This window comes from Hordeum vulgare, chromosome 2H, assembly GCF_904849725.1.
Source record: "Hordeum vulgare subsp. vulgare chromosome 2H, MorexV3_pseudomolecules_assembly, whole genome shotgun sequence".
Classification (NCBI taxonomy): Eukaryota; Viridiplantae; Streptophyta; class Magnoliopsida; order Poales; family Poaceae; genus Hordeum; species Hordeum vulgare.
The window spans coordinates 648,720,079-648,739,964 of record NC_058519.1 but is presented as its reverse complement, the minus strand read 5'-3'; positions in this window follow the sequence as shown (position 1 = coordinate 648,739,964).

The window sequence follows — 19,886 nt, the reverse complement described above, 5'->3', positions numbered from 1 at the left end:
AAAACTTGAAAACTTCACAACACAAAACTGAAACAGAAACTCGTGATAACATTAGTATAAGAAAGCAAACCACCACTTCCTTAGGTACTGTAGAAAACTTAAATTCTACTTATGTTAATGTTGGGTTACTGTATTATCAATCTTCCATGGCTAATACCCCCGATACTATCCATAGTTTCATCAAAATAAGCAACCAACACAACAAAAATAGAATCTGTTAACAGCAGACCAGTCTGTAGCAATCTGTATACTTCGTATACTTATGGTACTTCAAAATTTCTGAACAATTACTAAATTCTGAAGAATTTGCGTAGAAATCAGCAGAAAAAAGAATCAACTCAAAAGTTCTTACAGAAAAAAAATGAAAATTCTTTTCGTGAGCAGAAAGTTTCTGTCTTTTCCAGCATGACCAAACGATCATACCCAAGACTAATCATAACGGTTTTGCTTGGCACAAACGCAAAACGAAACAGAAAATACACAATCATAACAGAATTATGAAAGTGCAGAAAACACAAAACAGAAATAAAAAGGGTAGATTCATTGGATTGCCTCCCAACAAGCGCTATTGTTTAACGCCCTTAGCTAGGCAAAAGGTGATGGAATCACGTATAGTCATCTTTGGTGCTCAAACCATAAGTAGCCCTCATCATAGATTCATAAGGCAATCTTATTTTCTTTCTAGGAAAGTGCTCCATGCCCTTTTTTAGAGGAAATTGAAATCTAATATTCCCTTCCTTCATATCGATGATAGCACCAATAGTCCTTAGGAAAGGTCTACCAAGAATAATGGGACATGAAGGATTGCAATCTATGTGAAGTACCATGAAATCCATGGGTACATAGTTCTTATTTGCAACAATAAGAACATCATCGATCTTTCCCATGGGTTTCTTGACAGTAGAATCCGCAAGATGCAAATTAAGAGAACACTCTTCAATCTCATGAAAACCAAGAATATCACATAAAGACTTTGGAATCGCAGAAACACTAGCACCCAAATCACACAAAGCATTGCACTCATAGTTTTTGATCTTGATTTTGATAGTAGGTTCCCACTCATCATGAAGTTTTCTAGGTATAGAGACTTCTAGTTTGAGCTTCTCTTCAAGAGATTTCATCATAGCATCTACGATATGCACGGTAAAGGCTTTGCTTTGGCTATAAGCATGTGGAGAGTTTGCAATGGATTGCATCAAAGAAATGCATTCAAACAAGGAGCAACTATCATAATTGAATTCCTTGAAATCCAAAGTGGGAGTTTCGTTACTACCCAAAATTTTGATTTCTTCTACTCCACTCTCCACACCTTTATCATCAAGATAGGTGGGCTCCGAATCATTGGGGCGTTTTTCAACCAAAGTGGATTCATATCCAGCCCCTTCATCAATAGGTTTGACAGGCGAAAACAAAGATTCAAGAGGAGTCACACCAAGCATTTTAAGATCTTCGTGATTGGCATCACTAGAACGCACCCTTTTAAACTATTCATGCCTAGCGCGAATTTGGGCGGTTCTTTCTTTGCTCTCATTCATGGAGACACGCATAGCTTTCAAAGTTTCATCCATGTTGACCTTGGGAGGAGCACATCTAACTTTCAAAGCATCAATATCACAAGACATCCTATCAATGCTCTTAGCCAAATCGTCAATTTTGAGTAGTTTTTCCTCTATGGACGCATTGAAAATCTGTTGAGAGTTGATGAACTCTTTGATATTACTCTAAATCAGAGGGTAATTTGTTGTGATTTCCATAAGTGTTGTTGTAGGAATTGCCATAATTGTTAGAGGAGTTACTAGGAAAAGGCCTAGGAACATAGTTTCCTCTAAAAGCATTGTTGTTGCCAAAATTGTTCCTACCAACAAAATTAACGTCCAAACTAGCGTTGCTACTCTCAATCAAGGAAGATAGTGGCATGTCATTAGGATCTAAAGGAGCATTTCTACTAGCAACCAAATTCATCAACTCGTCCATCTTAGCCCTAAGCGAGTTAATTTCTTCTATAGCGTGTACCTTTTTGCTAGAAGGTGACCTTTCAGTGTGCCACTGAGAGTAGTTGGTCATGATATTGTCTAGGAGTTTTGTAGCATCTCCAAATGTGATTTCCATGAACGTTCCACCTGAGGCGGAGTCCAAGATATTGCGAGAAGCGAAATTCAAACCAGCGTCAAAGATTTGTATAATCATCCACAAACTCAAGCCATGAGCGGGACAATTTCTAATCATTAACTTCATCCTCTCCCAAGATTGTTCAACATGTTCATGACCAAGTTGCTTGAAATTCATGTTATAGTTATGTCAGGATATAATCTTAGCCAGCGGAAAATACTTGGATATGTAAGCATCTTTGCACTTATCCCAAGAATCGATACTATTTTTAGGCAAAGAAGGAAACCAAGTTTTTGCGCGATCTCGCAACGAGAAAGGAAAAAGCTTCAACTTAATTACGTCATTATCCACATCTCTTTTCTTTTGCATATCGCAAAGCTCAATGAAGGTATTGAGATGGGATGCGACATCTTCACTAGGAAGGCCAGAGAATTGCTCTTTCATAACAAGATGCAGCAAAGCTGCGTTGATTTCATACGCTTCCGCACTAGTGGCGGGAGCAATCGGAGTACTAATAAAATCATTATTATTGGTACTCGAGAAGTCGCAAAGTTTGGTGTTTTCAGCCATTATGACTTCAACAAACAAACAAGCACACAAGCAAGCAAGAAAACCGGCAAAGGAAAATGACAAAAAGGCAAAAGGCAAAAGAAAACGGCAAAGGAGAAAGGAAAATGAAAACGGCAAATGTGAAGTGGGGGAGAGGAAAACGAGAGGTAACTGGCAAAAAAGTAAATGCAAGAGATGAGTTTGTGAGACCTACTTGGATAGATCTCTCCTTTCCCGGCGATGGCGCCAGAGATACTTCTGCTACTGCAACAAAAGACCTTTCAACGGTGCCATAAACAAGCGTGCTGATGGGAGACTATTCTTATCTTGATACTCCTCAGCAACGGCACGAGGAATCCTTCTGCTGCGGCTATGCCTTTAGGGACTTCCTTGGCAAATATGCAAAGGATTCCCCCGTGGCCTTGGAGCCTTGCGTTGGTGTTCCCTCGAAGTGGAAAGGGTGATGTAGCACAGCGGCGATAAGTATTTCCCTCAGTTTTGAGAACCAAGGTATCGATCTAGTGAATGATTATCACAAGTACCTGCACAAACACAAAGAGCTTGCACCCAACGCTATGAAGGGGTTGTCAATCCCTTATAGATTGTTTGCCAAGTGAGAACTGAAAGCAACAAAGTAACAAAGCAAAGTAAAAGCGAAAGTGGAAACGGTAAGTGTGAATAGACCCGGGGGCCGTAGTGTTCACTAGTGGCTTCTCTCATGAAAGCAAGTAGACGGTGGGTGAACGAATTACTGTCGAGCAATAGATAGAACCGCGCAAAGTCGTGACGTTATCTATGGCAATGATTATATCTATAGGCATCACGTCCAAAACAAGTAGACCGATACTTTCTGCATCTACTACTATTACTCCACATGTCAACCGATATCCAGCATGCATCTAGTGTATTAAGTTCATGAGAAATGAGTAACGCCTTAAGCAAGATGACATGATGTAGGTGGACAATCTCATATCTATGATAAAAGCCCATCTTGTTACCCTTGATGGAAACAACACGATGCGTGCCTTGCTGTCCCTTCTGTCACTGGGAAAGGTCACCACACGGTATGAACCCAAAACCAAGCACTTCTCCCATTGCAAGAATCATAGATCTAGTTGGCGAAACAAAACCCAAGACTCGCAGAGACTTACAAGGATATCAAATCATGCATATATGAAATCAGCAAAGACTCAAATATATATCATAGATAATCTGATCACAAATCCACAATTCATCGGATCTCGACAAACACACTGCCAAAGAGGATTACATCGGATAGATCTCCATAAAGATCATGGAGAACTTTGTATTGAAGATCCAAGAGAGAGAAGAAGCCATCTAGCTACTAACTACTTACCCGTAGGTTTGAAGTGAACTACTCACGAGTCATTGGAGGGGCAATGATGTTGATGAAGAAGCCCTCCAACTCCAAAGTCCCCTCCGGCAGGGCACCGGGAAGGGTCTCCAGATGAGATCTCGTGGAAACGGAAGCTTACAGCGGCGGAAAAGTGTTTTCGTGGATGCCCTAATTTTTTCTGGATTTTTAGGGAATTTGTAGGCCAAAGAGCTAGGGCAGGGGGAGCGCCAGGGGGGGCCACAAGCTTGGTTGCCGCAGCCTCCCCCTGGCTGCGGCAACAAGGCTTGTGGGCCTCCTGTGGGCCCACTTGCTTGGCCCTCAAGCCTCCTGATCTTCTTCCGTTCTAGAAAAATTTATTTCGGGGATTTTATTCCGTTTGGACTCCGTTCCAAAATCAGATCTGAAAAGAGTCAAAAACACAGAAAAATCAGGAACTCGCGCTTGGCAGTGAATTAATAAGTTAGTCCCAAAAAAGATATAAAAGGTAAACAAAACATCCCAAGATGACAAGATAACAACGTGAAACCATCAAAAATTATAGATACGTTTGAGACGTATCAGTAATCGCACTCGGTGTAATGTTGAAGTTGCATGGAAATGCATGAATTAGGATCCCATGAATTATGGAGGAATTTGTAGGCTTGAAATTGTATGAGAAATTCACCTTGTTTAAAAGATAGGTACCCTGAAAAGATTGGTCAAAGTTGTTTCAATGTTGAAAAATGGGAGAAGAAATGACCAACATTTAAATATGTTGAAAAATGGGAGAAGAAATGAGAAATTCAGAAACTTTGATCAATGGAATGCAGCTCTCTGCTCTGTCTTCTTGTAAAAAAAAGGTTTCTCTGTGGGCCAAATTCAAAGCACAGAGCCAAGTGCCGGCTAGGGTAATCGGCCAACTACATCCAATTAGGCCCATTCGGGGGTGGGCAAATAATATATCTTTCGTGTTTTTCTGTTTTCAGTTCTGATTTAGTTTAGACAGTAAAACCCTTTATTTAATGCTGAAACTTTGTGTGGAAGCTAATTAAATTATTCCAGAGCCAAACAATTAAGTTTAGAATTTTTTTGGAGGTGTTAACTCCAATTCAAATACATGGTGATTTAAATCAAAGACCAAAATGTCATGGAAAATTTCATAGTACAGGTTTACACCTGGTGCCAAAATTAATGAACATTTTTAAGGGCATTACATTGAGAAAAAATTAATTTGTCTAAAAAAATGAAGGGTGGAAAATGCACAAAAAATTGATGTGGCTCGGACTTGAAGCCAAGACCGCGTGGGTTGTGGCATTTAGGGCTGCGCTGGTAGTCGCTAGGGTAGATGGAAAGACTTTGACATGGCTAGGGAAGGAAGGTATACATAGTGAGACCGTGACTTGGTTTAGGGTTTAAGAACACATGTTTGCACTGAACTTTTGGAGGGTTGGAAACGTATGTTTGCACTACCACATGATTCTGGTTAGAGTGGCACTTGGTTTAGGGTCTAAAGGGAATAAATGTGCATGTTAGTTCATTACTTGGTTTAGGGAAGAAATGATATATTTGGGCACGGGCATTTTTGAACACATATACTCCCGTGGGGAGACTTTTCACTCCAAGGCTTCTTCGATCATTCGCATGGCCTAATTATCCCGGGTATTAAATATGGGGTTGTTAGACGTTAGAAATTCTAGCAACGATTGGAGGAAAAATTGGAAGAGGACCAATTTTAATGACCAATAAGTTGTTGCATTGGTCGCGATGACTCTCCTAGCGAGCCCAATACACCGGACCGGAGGGAGTAATAACTTAGATCACTTGACATAGATAGATAAGATGCAATACACCGTACATAGATAGATAAGTCCAGGAGGGATTAATAACTTAGATGCACGACATGGAAAAGCAACAAAATAAAAACGATAAAACTAAAACATAGCGATCTTCAACTTCAACACCGCCTTGGCCGCGCCCCTTCAACACCATATTCAACTTCAGTACTCCTCCTCCTCCACCTCGTAGGGAAGGGAGTGCATCTGGTTTTCGGTGGGGAAGATGTACTCGTAGTTGGTGAAGATGTTGTACACCATGAATAATATGGACTCGCAGCCGCACCAATACACTCGCCCGAGGAGCTCGTGTGTGTCAAAGTGGTTGGCGAAGGTGACCGTCAGCAGTAGGAGGGTGACGGTGTGGTCACGAACCTCGTTGAGGATGAACATTCTAGGCGAGCCTATGGGAGGTGGGCATAGCCTTCTCTGAGGAAGGCGCGAGTGAGCTCGACGGGCCCCCTCCACTCGAAAGTCGCCCACACACATAGCTCGTTCTCCACGAGCACGTCCGGTGGGTAGAGCAGCTTGATGTCTACTACGCAACCTTTTCCTTGTAGATGTTGTTGGGCCTCCAAGTGCAGAGGTTTGTAGGACAGTAGAAATTTTCCCTCAAGTGGGTGACCTAAGGTTTATCAATCCGTGGGAGGCGTAGGATGAAGATGGTCTCTCTCAAGCAACCCTGCAACCAAATAACAAAGAGTCTCTTGTCTCCCCAACAAACCCAATAAAACGGTAAATTGTATATGTGCACTAGTTCGGCGAAGAGATGGTGATACAAGTGCAATATGGATAGTAGATATAGGTTTTTGTAATCTGAAATTAAAAAAAACAGCAAGGTAATTAATAATAAAAGTGAGCACGAACGGTATTGCAATGCGTGGAAACAAGGCCTAGGGTTCATACTTTCACTAGTGAAGTTCTCTCAACAATGATAACATAATTGGATCATATAACTAGCCTTCAACATGCAACAAAGAGTCACTCCAAAGTTACTAATAGCGGAGAACAAACGAAGAGATTATTGTCGGGTACGAAACCACCACAAAGTTATTCTTTCTGATCAATCTATCCTAGAGTTCGTATTAGAATAACACCTTAAGACACTCATCAACCAAGACCCTAATGTCACCTAGATACTCCATTGTCACCTCAAGTATCCGTGGGCATGATTATACGATATGCATCACACAATCTCAGAATCATCTATTCAACCAACACATAGAACTTCAAAGAGTGCCCCAAAGTTTCTACCGGAGATTCAAAACGTGTGCCAACCCATATGCATAGGTTCCCAATGTCACGAAACCCGCAAGTTGATCACCAAAACATACATCAAGTACTCACATGAATATCCCATTGTCACCACAGATAGACACGTGCAAGACATACATCAAGTGTTCTTAAAGACTCAATCTAATAAGATAACTTCAAAGGGGAAACTCAACTCATCACAAGAAGGGATAGGGGGAAGAACATAGTAGTATCCAACTATAGTAGCAAAGCCCGCGGTACAACGAGATCATGACATCTCAAGAACACGAGAGAGAGAGATCAAACACATATCTACTGGTACATACCCTCAGCCCCGAGGGAGAACTATTCCCTCCTTGTCATGGAGATGGCTGGGATGATGAAGATGGCCACTGAAGATGGATTCCCCCTCCGGCAGGGTGCCGGAACAGGCTCCCAATTGGTTTTTGGTGGCTATAGTGGCTTGCGGCGGCGGAACTCCCGATCTAGGTTTATTTCTGGAGGTTTATGTATTTATAAGACCAGATGGCATCGAGAACAAGTCAGGGGGCCACAAGGGAGTCACGAGCTCCCCAGGCGCGCCCAGGGGGAGTGGGCTCGTGGCTTCCTCGGGAATCCTCTCTGGTATCTTTTTCTTTTGGTATTTTTGATATTTTCCATAAAAAATCACGGCGAAAGTTTTATTCCGTTTGGACTCCGTTTGATATTCCTATCTGAAAAAGGTCAAAAACAAGGAAAAAACAGAAAGTGGCACTGGGCTCTAGGTCAATAGGTTAGTCCCAAAAATAATATAAAATAGCATATTTATGCATATAAAACATCCAAATTTGATAATATAATAGCATGGAACGATCAAAAATTATAGATACGTTGGAGACGTATCAAGCATCCCCAAGCTTAATTCATGCTCGTCCTCGAGTAGGTAAATGATAAAAACAGAATTTTTGATGTGGAATGCTACCTAACATATATTGTGGCATGAATATTCAGATCCATATGATTCAAGACAAAAAGTTTAATATTGACATAAGAACAATAATACTTCAAGCATACTAACAAAGCAATCATGTGTTCTCGAAATAACATGGCCAAAGAAAGTTATCCCTACAATATCATATAGTTTGGCTATGCTCCATCTTCCCCACACAACGTATTTAAATCATGCACAACCCCGGTATTAGTCAAGCAATTGTTTTCACACTTTTACTTTCTCAAACGTTTTCAACTCTCACGCAATACATGAGCGTGAGCCATGGACATAGCTCTATAGGTGGAATAGAATATGGTGGTGGTTGTGAGGCAAAAAGGAGGAGATGGTCACATCAACTAGGTGTATCAACGGGCTATGGAGATGCCCATCAACAGATATCAATGTGAGTGAGTAGGGATTGCCATGCAAGAGATGCACAAGAGCTATAAGTTTATGAAAGCTCAAAAATAAACTAAGTGGGTGTGCATCCAATTCGCTTGCTCACGAAGACCTAGGGAAATTGAGAATGCCCATCATTCGAATATACAAGCCAAGGTCTATAACGAAAATTCCCACTAGTATATGAAAGTGACAATATATGAGACTCTCTATCATGAAGATCATGGTGCTACTTTGAAGCACAAGTGTGGTAAAGGATAATAGCACTGTCCCTTCTCTCTTTTTCTCTTTTTTTTGTTTGGGCTCTTTGGCCTCTTTTTTTCATTTTTTTCATTCATTTTTTTGGTGGGCTCTTTGGCCTCTTTTATTTTATTTTTATTTTAAGTACGGAGTCACATCCCAACTTGTGAGGGAATCATAGCTTCCTTCCTTTCCTCACGTGGGACAATGCTCTAATAATGATGATTGTCACACTTTTATTTACATACAACTCGATGCTTAGAACAAAAGATATGACTCTATATGAATGCCTCAAGCAGTGTACCGGGATGTGCAATGACTCTTGAGTGACATGTATGAAAGATATGAACGGCGGCTTTGCCACAAATACGATGTCAACTACATGATCATGCAAAGCAATATGACAATGATGATGCGTGTCATAATAAACGGAACGGTGGAAGTTGCATGGCGATTGATGTCTACTACGCAACCTTCTCCTTGTAGACGTTGTTGGGCCTCCAAGTGCTGAGGGTTGTAGGACAGTAGCTATTTTCCCTCAAGTGGGTGACCTAAGGTTTATCAATCTGCAGGAGGCGTAGGATGAAGATGGTATCTCTCAAGCAACCCTGCAACCAAATAACAAAGAGTCTCTTGTGTCCCCAACACACCCAATACAATGGTAAGTTGTATAGGTGCACTAGTTCGGCGAAGAGATGGTGAAACAAGTGCAATATGGATGGTGGATATAGGTTTTTGTAATCTGAAATTACAAAAACAGCAAGGTAACAAATGGTAAAAGTGAGCACGAACAGTATTGCAATGCGTGGAAACAAGGCCTAGGGTTCAGACTTTCACTAGTGAAGTTATCTCAACAAAGATAACCTAATTGGATCATATAACTAGCCCTCAACATGCAACAAAGAGTCACTCCAAAGTCACTAATAGCGGAGAACAAACGAAGAGATTATTGTCGGGTACGAAACCATCCTAAAGTTATTCTTTCTAATCGATCTATTCAAGAGTTCGTACTAGAATAACACCTTAAGATACATATCAACCAAGACCCTAATGTCACCTAGATACTCCATTGTCACCTCAAGTATCTGTGGGCATGATTATACGATATGCATCACACAATCTCAGAATCATCTATTCAACCAACACATAGAACTTTAAAGAGTGCCCCAAAGTTTCAACCAGAGAGTCAAAACGTGTGCCAACCCCTATGCATAGGTTCCCAATGTCACGAACCCGCAAGTTGATCACCAAAACATACATCGAGTACTCACATGAATCCACGTGTGCCAACCCATATGCATAGGTTCCCAATTGTCACAAACCCGCAAGTTGATCACAACAGATAGACACGTGCAAGACATACGTCAAGTGTTCTCAAATACTCAATCCGATAAGATAACTTCAAAGGGGAAACTCAATTCATTACAAGGAGGGAGAGGGGGAAGAACATCATAAGATCCAACTATAGTAGCAAAGCCCACGGTACATCGAAATCAAGACATCTCAAGAACACGAGAGAGAGAGACCAAACACATAGCTACTGGTACATACCCTCAGCCCCGAGGGTGGACTACTCCCTCCTCGTCATGGAGATCGCCGGGATGATGAAGATGGCCATCGGAGATGGTTTCCCTCTCCGGCAGGGTGCCGGAACGGGCTCCAGATTGGTTTTTGGTGGCGACAGAGGCTTGCGCCGGCGGAACTCCTGATCTAGGTTTCTTTCTGGAGGTTTCCGTAATTATAGGAATTTATGGCGGTGCAGTTGCGCCAGTTGGGCCCACGAGGGGGTCACAAGCCTGCACGGTACGACCTGGGGGGTAGGCCGCACCCCATGGGCTTGTGAATCCCTCGTGGCTCTAATGGCCTTCTTCCAAAGCTGCGGGGGTCTCTTTTGGTCCAAAAAAATCATCATAAAGTTTCATTCCATTTCGACTCCGTGTGAAAAAGGGTCAAAAACACGGGAAAAACAGAAACTGGCACTTGGCACTGAGTTAATAGGTTAGTCCAAAAAAGATATAAAATAGCATATTCATGCATATAAAACATCCAAAGTAGACAATATAATAGCATGGAACCATCAAAAATTATAGAGACATTGGAGACGTATCAAGCATCCCCAAGCTTAACTCCTGCTCGTCCTCGAGTAGGGAAGTGATAAAGACCGAATTTTTGATGTGGAATGCGACCTAACATATATTGTGGCATGAATATTCAGATCCATAAGATTCGAAACAATTGTTTGCTATTAACATGAAAACAATAATACTTCAAGCAAACTAGCAAGGTAATCATGAACTTTCAAAATAACAAGGCCGAAGAAAGTTATCCCTACAAAGTCATATAGTCTGGCTATGCTCCATCATCCTCACACAACTAATGTAAATCATGCACAACCCCGGAATTGGCCAAGTAATTGTTTTCGCACTCTTACTTTCTCAAACTTTTTATAACTATCACGCAATACATGAGCGCGAGCCATGGATATAGCACTATACGTGGAATAGAGTGTGGTGGTGGTTGTGAGATAAAAAGGAGGAGATGGTGACACTGACTCGGTGTATCAATAGGCTATGGAGATGCCCATTAATATATATCAATGTGAATGAGTAGGGATTCCCATACAAGAGATGCACTAGAGCTATAAGTATGTGAAAGATCAAGAGGAAAACTAGTGGATGTGCATCCAACTTGCTTGCTCATGAAGACCAAGGGCAATTTTGAGGAAGCCCATCATTGGAATATACAAGTCAAGTTATATAATGAAGATTCCCACTAGTGTATATGGTGGTGACAAAACGAGAGGCTCTCAATCATGAAGAACACGGTGCTTATTATGAAGCACAAGTGTGGAAAAAGATAGTAGCATTGTCCCTTCTCTCTTTTTCTCTCTTTTTTTCATTTGGGCTCTGAGGCCTCTTTTTTCTTTTCTTTTCTTTTCTCTTTTCTTTTTGTTTTTGGGCTCTTTGGCCTCTTTTTTTTTAATTCCTCACATGGGAAAATGCTCTAATGATGACCATCACACTTTTATTTACTCACAACTCAAAGATCACAATGATGATGACTCCATAGGAAATGCCTCGCGCAATGATCTAGCGTAGCAATGACATAAAAAAACGGACAAGCCATGAAAACGTCATGCTAGCTATCTTACGATCATGCAAAGCAATATGAAAATGATGGCACAAGTCATGAGACGAAACGGTGAAGGTTGCATGGCAATATATCTCGGAATGGCTATGAAAATGCCATAATAGGTAGGTATGGTGGCTGTTTTGAGGGAGGCATATGGTGGTTTTGTGCACCGGCGAGAGTTGCGCAGTACTAGAGAAGCTAGCAATGGTGGAAGGGTGAAAGTGCGTATAATCCATGGACTCAACATTAGTCATGAAGAACTCACATACTTATTGTAAAAGTTTTTATTAGTAATCGAAACAAAGTGCTAAACGCATACTCCGAGGGGAAGGGTTGGTAGGTGTAAACCATCGCGCGATCCCGACCTCAACACAAAGGATGACAATCAATAGATCAATTATGCTCCGACTTCCTAACATAGCGATTCACCATACGTGCATGCTACGGGAATCACCAACTTCAACACAAGTATTTCTAGATTCACAACACCCTACTAACGTAACTCTTAATATTACCGAATCCACGTCTCAACACTAATTGAGAGGAATCAAAACTTCTCTTTCTATTCAATGCATATGAAGATGGAGGTTTTTGTATCCTCTTTGGGTACCTATCACATTTGGTACTACTTTCATAGCATAAGCCAACTACCAAATCACGCACCGCCGTGCTCTAAAGATATAAGTGAAGCACAAGAGCAAAAGTATCTAGCTCCAAAGATATAAGTGAAGCACTTTGAGCATTCTAGCAAAATCATGATGAGTGCATGTCTCTTTCTCTCAAAAAGGTGTGCAGCAAGGATGATTTTGACCAAACAAAAAGAAAAGACTCCTAAGATATAAGACGCTCCAAGCATAACACATATCATGTGGTGAATAAAAATATAGCTCCAAGTAATGTTACCGATGGATTGAAGACGAAAGAGGGGATGCCTTCCCGGGGCATCCCCAAGCTTAGGCTTTTTGGTGTCCTTGAATTTGGCTTGGGATGCCTTGGGAATCCCCAAGCATGAGCTATTTCCACTCCTTATCTCATCATCCATGAGAACATCACCCAAAACTTGAAAACTTCACAACACAAAACTTAAACAGAAACTCGTGATAACATTAGCACAAGCAAACAAACTACCACTTCTTTTGGTACTGTAGCAAACTTGAATTCTACCTATATTGATGTGGGGCTACTGTACTCTCACTTTTCTATGGCTAGTACCACCCCATACTAACCATAGTTTCATCAAAACAAGCAACCAACTCAAGAAAAACAGAATCTATCAAAAACAGACCAGTCTGTAGCAATCTGTATACATCGTATACTTCTGGTACCTCAAAAAATCTGAAACATTACGAAGGCCTGGGGAAAAAGCATATCTACCAGAATAAAAAAGAATCAACTAAAAATCTCTTTCTGAATAAAAATGAAAAATCATCTCGTGAGAGAAAAGTTTCTGTCTTTTTCCAGCGGGATAAAACAACCATTACCGAGACTAGTCATAAAGGTTTTGCTTGGCTCAAACACAAAAAGAAACACAAAAAACACAATCACAACAGAATTATTAAAGTGTGCACAAAGCAAAACATAAAGCAAAAAGCAAATATAAATTCATTGGGTTGCCTCCCAACAAGCGCTATCGTTTAACGCCCTTAGCTAGGCATTGATTTCAATGATGCTCACATAAAAGGTAAGGATTGAAACACAACGAGAGCATCATGGTGCATATGGCTAGCACTTTTAAGTCTAACCCACTTCCTATGAATAGGGATTTTGTGATCAAACAATTTATTGGGCAAGAATCAACTAGCATAGGAAGGCAAAACAAGCATAGTTTCAAAAATTTCAACACATGGAGAGGAAGCTTGATACTATTGCAATAAGTAGAAGCATATGATCCTCTCTCATAGTAATTTTCAGTAGCATCATGAATGAATTAAACAATATAACCAGGACCTAAAGCATTCTTTTCATGATCTACAAGCATAGAAATTTTATTACTCTCCACATAAGGAAATCTATTCTCAAGAATAGTAGTGGGAGTATCGTAAAAGACTTGAGCACTACAAATTGTGTCCACAATGAAAAAGCAAGGTTTAGCAAAGGGGTTTCCGAAAGTATGAAAAGTTTTATCATCCCTCTTCTTCAAAGCATATGTATTCTCACAATAATCATCATAGATAGGGGGCATGCTTTCATCAAAATGATTTTGATCATTCAAAGTGGAAGAACTAAAAAGTTCATCTTCATCAAATATAGCATCCCCAAGCTTGTGGCTTTGCATATCATTAGCATCATGGGTATTCAAGGAATTCATGCTAAGAAAATTGCAATCATGCTCATCATTCACATATTCTATGCCAAGCATTCTATGTAATTCTTCTTTCAGCACTTGAGCACACTTTTCCTTCCCATCATGCTCACGAAATACATTGAGAAGATGGAGCATATGAGGCATGCATCCTCAATTCCATTTTTTTGTAGTTTTTTAGCCGAAGAACAAGAAACAAAAAGATTCGATTGCAAGATCTAAAGATATACCTTCAAGCGCTAACCTCCACGGCAACGGCGCGAGAAAAATGCTTCGTTGACGGAATGTTAGTGCCGCTTACCTAGCCTCCCCAGCAATGGCGCCATAAAAATACTTGATGTCTACTACGCAACCTACTCCTTGTAGACGTTGTTGGACCTCCAAGTGCAGAGGGTTGTAGGACAGTAGCAATTTTCCCTCAAGTGGGTGACCTAAGGTTTATCAATCCGCGGGAGGCATAGGATGAAGATGGCCTCTCTCAAGCAACCCTGCAACCAAATAACAAAGAGTCGCTTGTGTCCCCAACACACCCAATACAATGGTAAGTTGTATAGGTGCACTAGTTCGGCGAAGAGATGGTGAAACAAGTGCAATATGGATGGTAGATATAGGTTTTTGTAATCTGAAATTACAAAAACAACAAGGTAACAAATGGTAAAAGTGAGCACCAACAGTATTGCAACGCGTGGAAACAAAGCCAAGGGTTCATACTTTCACTAGTGAAGTTATCTCAACCAAGATAACATAATTGGATCATATAACTAGCCCACAACATGAAACAAAGAGTCACTCCAAAGTCACTAATAGTGGAGAACAAATGAAGAGATTATTGTCGGGTACGAAACCACCATAAAGTTATTCTTTCTGATCGATCTATTCAAGAGTTCGTACTAGAATAACATCTTAAGATACATATAAACCAAGACCCAAATGTCACCTAGATACTCCATTGTCACCTCAAGTATCTGTGGGCATGATTATATGATATGCATCACACAATCTCAGAATCATCTATTCAACCAACACAAAGAACTTCAAAGAGTGCCCCAAAGTTTCTACCGGAGAGTCAAAACGTGTGCCAACCCCTATGCATAGGTTCCCAATGTCACGAACCCGCAAGTTGATCACCAAAACATACATCGAGTACTCACATGAATCCACGTGTGCCAACCAATATGCATAGGTTCCCAATTGTCACAAACCCGCAAGTTGATCACATCAGATAGACACGTGCAAGACATACATCAAGTGTTCTCAAAGACTCAATCCTATAAGATAACTTCAAAGGGGAAACTCAATTCATTACAAGAAGGGAGAGGGGGGAGAACATCATAAGATCCAACTATAATAGAAAAGCCCACGGTACATCAAGATCAAGACATCTCAAGAACACGAGAGAGAGAGAGATCGAACACATAGCTACTGGTACATACCCTCAGCCCCGAGGGTGGACTACTCCCTTCTCGTCATGGAGATCTCCGGGATGATGAAGATGGCCACCGGAGATGGATTCCCCCTCCGGCAGGGTGCCGGAACGGGCGCTAGATTGGTTTTTGGTGGCTACAGAGGCTTGCGGCGGTGGAACTCCCGATCTAGGTTTCTTTCTAGAAGTTTCCGTATTTATAGGAATTTAAGGCGGTGGAATTGCGTCAGCTGGGCCCACGAGGGGGTCACAAGCCTGCACGGTATGACCTGGGGGGTAGGCCGCGCCCCATGGGCTTGTGACTCCCTCGTGGCTCTTCTGGCCTTCTTCCAAAGCTTCGGGGGTCTCTTTTGGTCCAACAAAGATCATCATAAAGTTTCATTCCATTTGGACTCCGTCTGAAAAAGGGTCAAAAACACGGAAAAAACAGAAACTGGCACTTGGCACTGAGTTAATAGGTTAGTCCCAAAAAAGATTTGAAATAGCATATTCATGCATATAAAATATCCAAAGAAGATAATATAATAGCATGGAACCATCAAAAATTATAGATACGTTGGAGACGTATCATCGATATATCTCGGAATGGCTATGGAAATGCCATGATGGCTAGGTATGGTGGCTGTTTTGAGGAAGGTATATGGTGGGTTTATGCACCTACAAAAATTGCGCAGCACTAGAGAGGCTAGCAATGGTGGAAGGGTGAGAGTGCGTATCTACCATGGACTCACATTAGTCAGAGAGAACTCACATACTTGATGCAAAAGTTTTATTAGTAATCAAAACAAAGTGCTAGACGCATGCTCGTAGGGAATGGGTTGGTAGGAGTTAACCATCGCGCGATCCCGACCGCCACACAATGGATGACAATCAATATAAACATCATGCTCCGACTTCCTAGCATAGCGCTTCACCATACGTGCATGCTACGGGAATCACAAACTCTAACACAAGCATTTCTACCAATCCATAATTACTCACTAGCATGACTCTAATAACACCATCTTTATATCTCAAAACTATATGCAAAGAATCAAACTTCTCATAGTATTCCATGCACCCTATATGAAAGTTTTTATTATATCCCTCTTGGATGCCCATCATATTAGGACTAGATTCGTAACCTAAGAAAATTACCATGTTGTTTAAGACTCTCAAAATAATATAAATGAATCATGAGAGTTCAACTATTTCTATAAAATAAAACCATTTCAATGCTCTACAAAGATATAAGTGAAGCACTAGAGCAAAAGACAAACTACTCCACAAGATATAAGTGAAGCTCAATGTGTAGTTGAATAATTATTTGGCTATGTGACGACTCTCCCATCTAAGAATTTCAGATCCTAAGTACCTTATTCAAACAAAATAAAATAAAATAAAAACTTCAAGTATAGCACGAAACATGTGAAGAAGCAAAAACATAGGTTCAACCGATACTAACCAGTAATTGTTGTAGAAGAAAGGTGGGATGCCAACCGGGGCATCCCCAAGCATAGACGCTTGAGAGTTCTTGAAATATGGATTAGGGATGACTTGGGCATCCCCAAGCTTGAGCTTTTTGTGTCTCCTTAATTCCTCTCATATGACGGTTTCCGAAATCTTAAAAACTTCATCCACACAAAACTAAATCAAGAACTCGTGAGATAGGTTAGTATAAATCAATGCAAAACTTTATCATCCTCTACTGTATAAAATCACTAAAATCATTATTTGACATTGCATACTAAATGCCTCTGCATATTTAAAACTCCCATCCTCAAATGGAATCATTAAACAAGCAAACATATGTGAACAATGCAAACATAACAGCAATCTGCCTAAACAGAACCGTCTGAAGAATGCAGCAAGATCCATACTTAATTAACTCCAAAAAATCTGAAAACATGCCACGCTGTAGAGAATTTATAAGAGCACACTGTGTCCAAATTTCAAGTTATTCTGACATACAGAAAATTCTAGGGAATTTTTGCACTACAAGCAAACTTTCTGTTTTGGAACAGCAACTACTAAACTTGCAAATTAAGCATGGTAAAGGCTATCCTTGACATTTTTATTGAACTAAATGATGCAAAACATTAATATAAATAACAGAAAGCAAGTACTAATAAAAGAAAATGACGCTCCAACCAGAACACATATCATGTGGTGAATAAAAGTATAGCCCCAAGTAAAGTTACCGATGGATTGAAGACGAAAGAGGGGATGCCTTCCCGGGGCATCCCCAAGCTTAGGCTTTTTGGTATCCTTGAATATGGCTTGGGATGCTTTCGGCATTCCCAAACTTAGGCTCTTGCCACTCCTTGTTCCTTTTTACATCCGAACTTTAACCAAAACTTGAACACTTCACAACACAAAACTTAACGGAACTTCGTGAGATGGGTTAGTATAATCAAGACAAATCATTCATTTTGGTACTGAAAAGACAAGATTCATAAATTTTCCCACAGAATTCCTACTATATCTTATCATTTCCACAATTTATATTACTCAATATAATCTATGGAAACACCAAAACAAGCAAACTATGCATTGTGTTGGAAATATGCCCTAGAGGCAATAATAAATTAGTAATTATTATATTTTTTGTTCATGATAATCATTTATTATCCATGCTATAATTGTATTGATTGGAAACACAATACTTGTGTGGATACATAGACAAAATACTGTCCCTAGTAAGCCTCTAGTTTACTAGCTCGTTGATCAAAGATAGTCAAGGTTTCCTGGCCATAGGCAAGTGTTGTTACTTGATAACGGGATCACATCATTAGGAGAATCATGTGATGAACTAGACGCAAACTAATGAACGTAGCATGTTGATCGTGTCATTTTGTTTCTACTGTTTTTCTGCGTGTCAAGTATTTATTCCTATGACCATGAGATCCTATAACTCACTAACACCGGAGGAATGCTTTGTGTGTACCAAACGTCATAACGTAACTGGGTGACTATAAATATGCTCTACAGGTATCTCCGAAGCTTTCCGTCGAGTTAGTATGGATCAAGAGTGGGATTTGTCACTCCGTGTGACGGAGAGGTATGTTGGGGCCCACTCGGTAATACAACATCACACACAAGCCTTGCAAGCAATGTGACTTAGTGTAAGTCACGGTCTTGTATTACGGAACGAGTAAAGAGACTTGCCGGTAAACGAGATTGAAATAGGTATGCGGATACCGACGATCGAATCTCGGGCAAGTAACATACCGAAGGACAAAGGGAATGACATACGGCATGATATGAATCCTTGACACTAAGGTTCAACCGATAATATCTTCGGAGAATATGTAGGATCCAATATGGTCATCTAGGTCCCGCTATTGGTTATTGACCAAGGAGTCCCTCGGGTCATGTCTACATAGTTCTCGAACCCGTAGGGTCTGCACACATAAGGTTCACGTTGTTTTATGCGTATTTGAGTTATATGGTTGGTTACCGAATGTTGTTCGGAGTCCCGGATGAGATCACGGACGTCACGAGGGTTTCCGGAATGGTCCGGAGACGAAGATTGATATATAGGATGACCTCATTTGATTACCGGAAAGTTTTCGGCATTACCGAGAATGTACCGGGAGTGACGAATGGGTTCCAGATGTTCACCGGGGGGCAGCCCACCCGGGGGAAGCCCATGGGCCTTAGGGGTGCCACACCAGCCCTTAGTGGGCTGGTGGGACAGCCCAAGAGCCCCCTATGCGCAGGAGAAACAAAAATCAAAGAAAAAAAGGGGAAGTGGGAAGGAAGGGAAGGACTCCACCTTCCAATCCTAGTTGGACTAGTATTGGAGGTGGACTCCTCCACCCTTGATTCGGCCGACCCCTTGGGGATCTCTTGAGCCTCAAGGCAGGTCCCTCCCCCTCCCTCCTATATATACTGAGGTATTAGGGCTGATTTGAGACAACTTTGCCACGGCAGCCCGACCACATATCTCCACGGTTTTTCCTCTAGATCGCGTTTCTGTGGAGCTCGGGCGGAGCCATGCTGAGAAAAGATCACCACCAACCTCCGGAACGCCGTCACGCTGCCGGAGAACTCATCTACCTCTCCGTCTCTCTTGTTGGATCAAGATGGCCGAGATCATCGTCGAGCTGTACGTGTGCTGAACGCGGAGGTGCCGTTCGTTCGGCACTATATCGGAGCGGATCGTGGGACGGATCGCAGGACGGTTCACGGGGCGGATCGAGGGACGTGAGGATGTTCCACTACATCAAACGCGTTTATTAACGCTTCCTACTGTGCGATCTACAAGGGTACGTAGATCTGAAATCCCCCTCGTAGATGGACATCACCATCATAGGTCTTCATGCGCGTAGGAATTTTTTTGTTTCCCGTGCGATGTT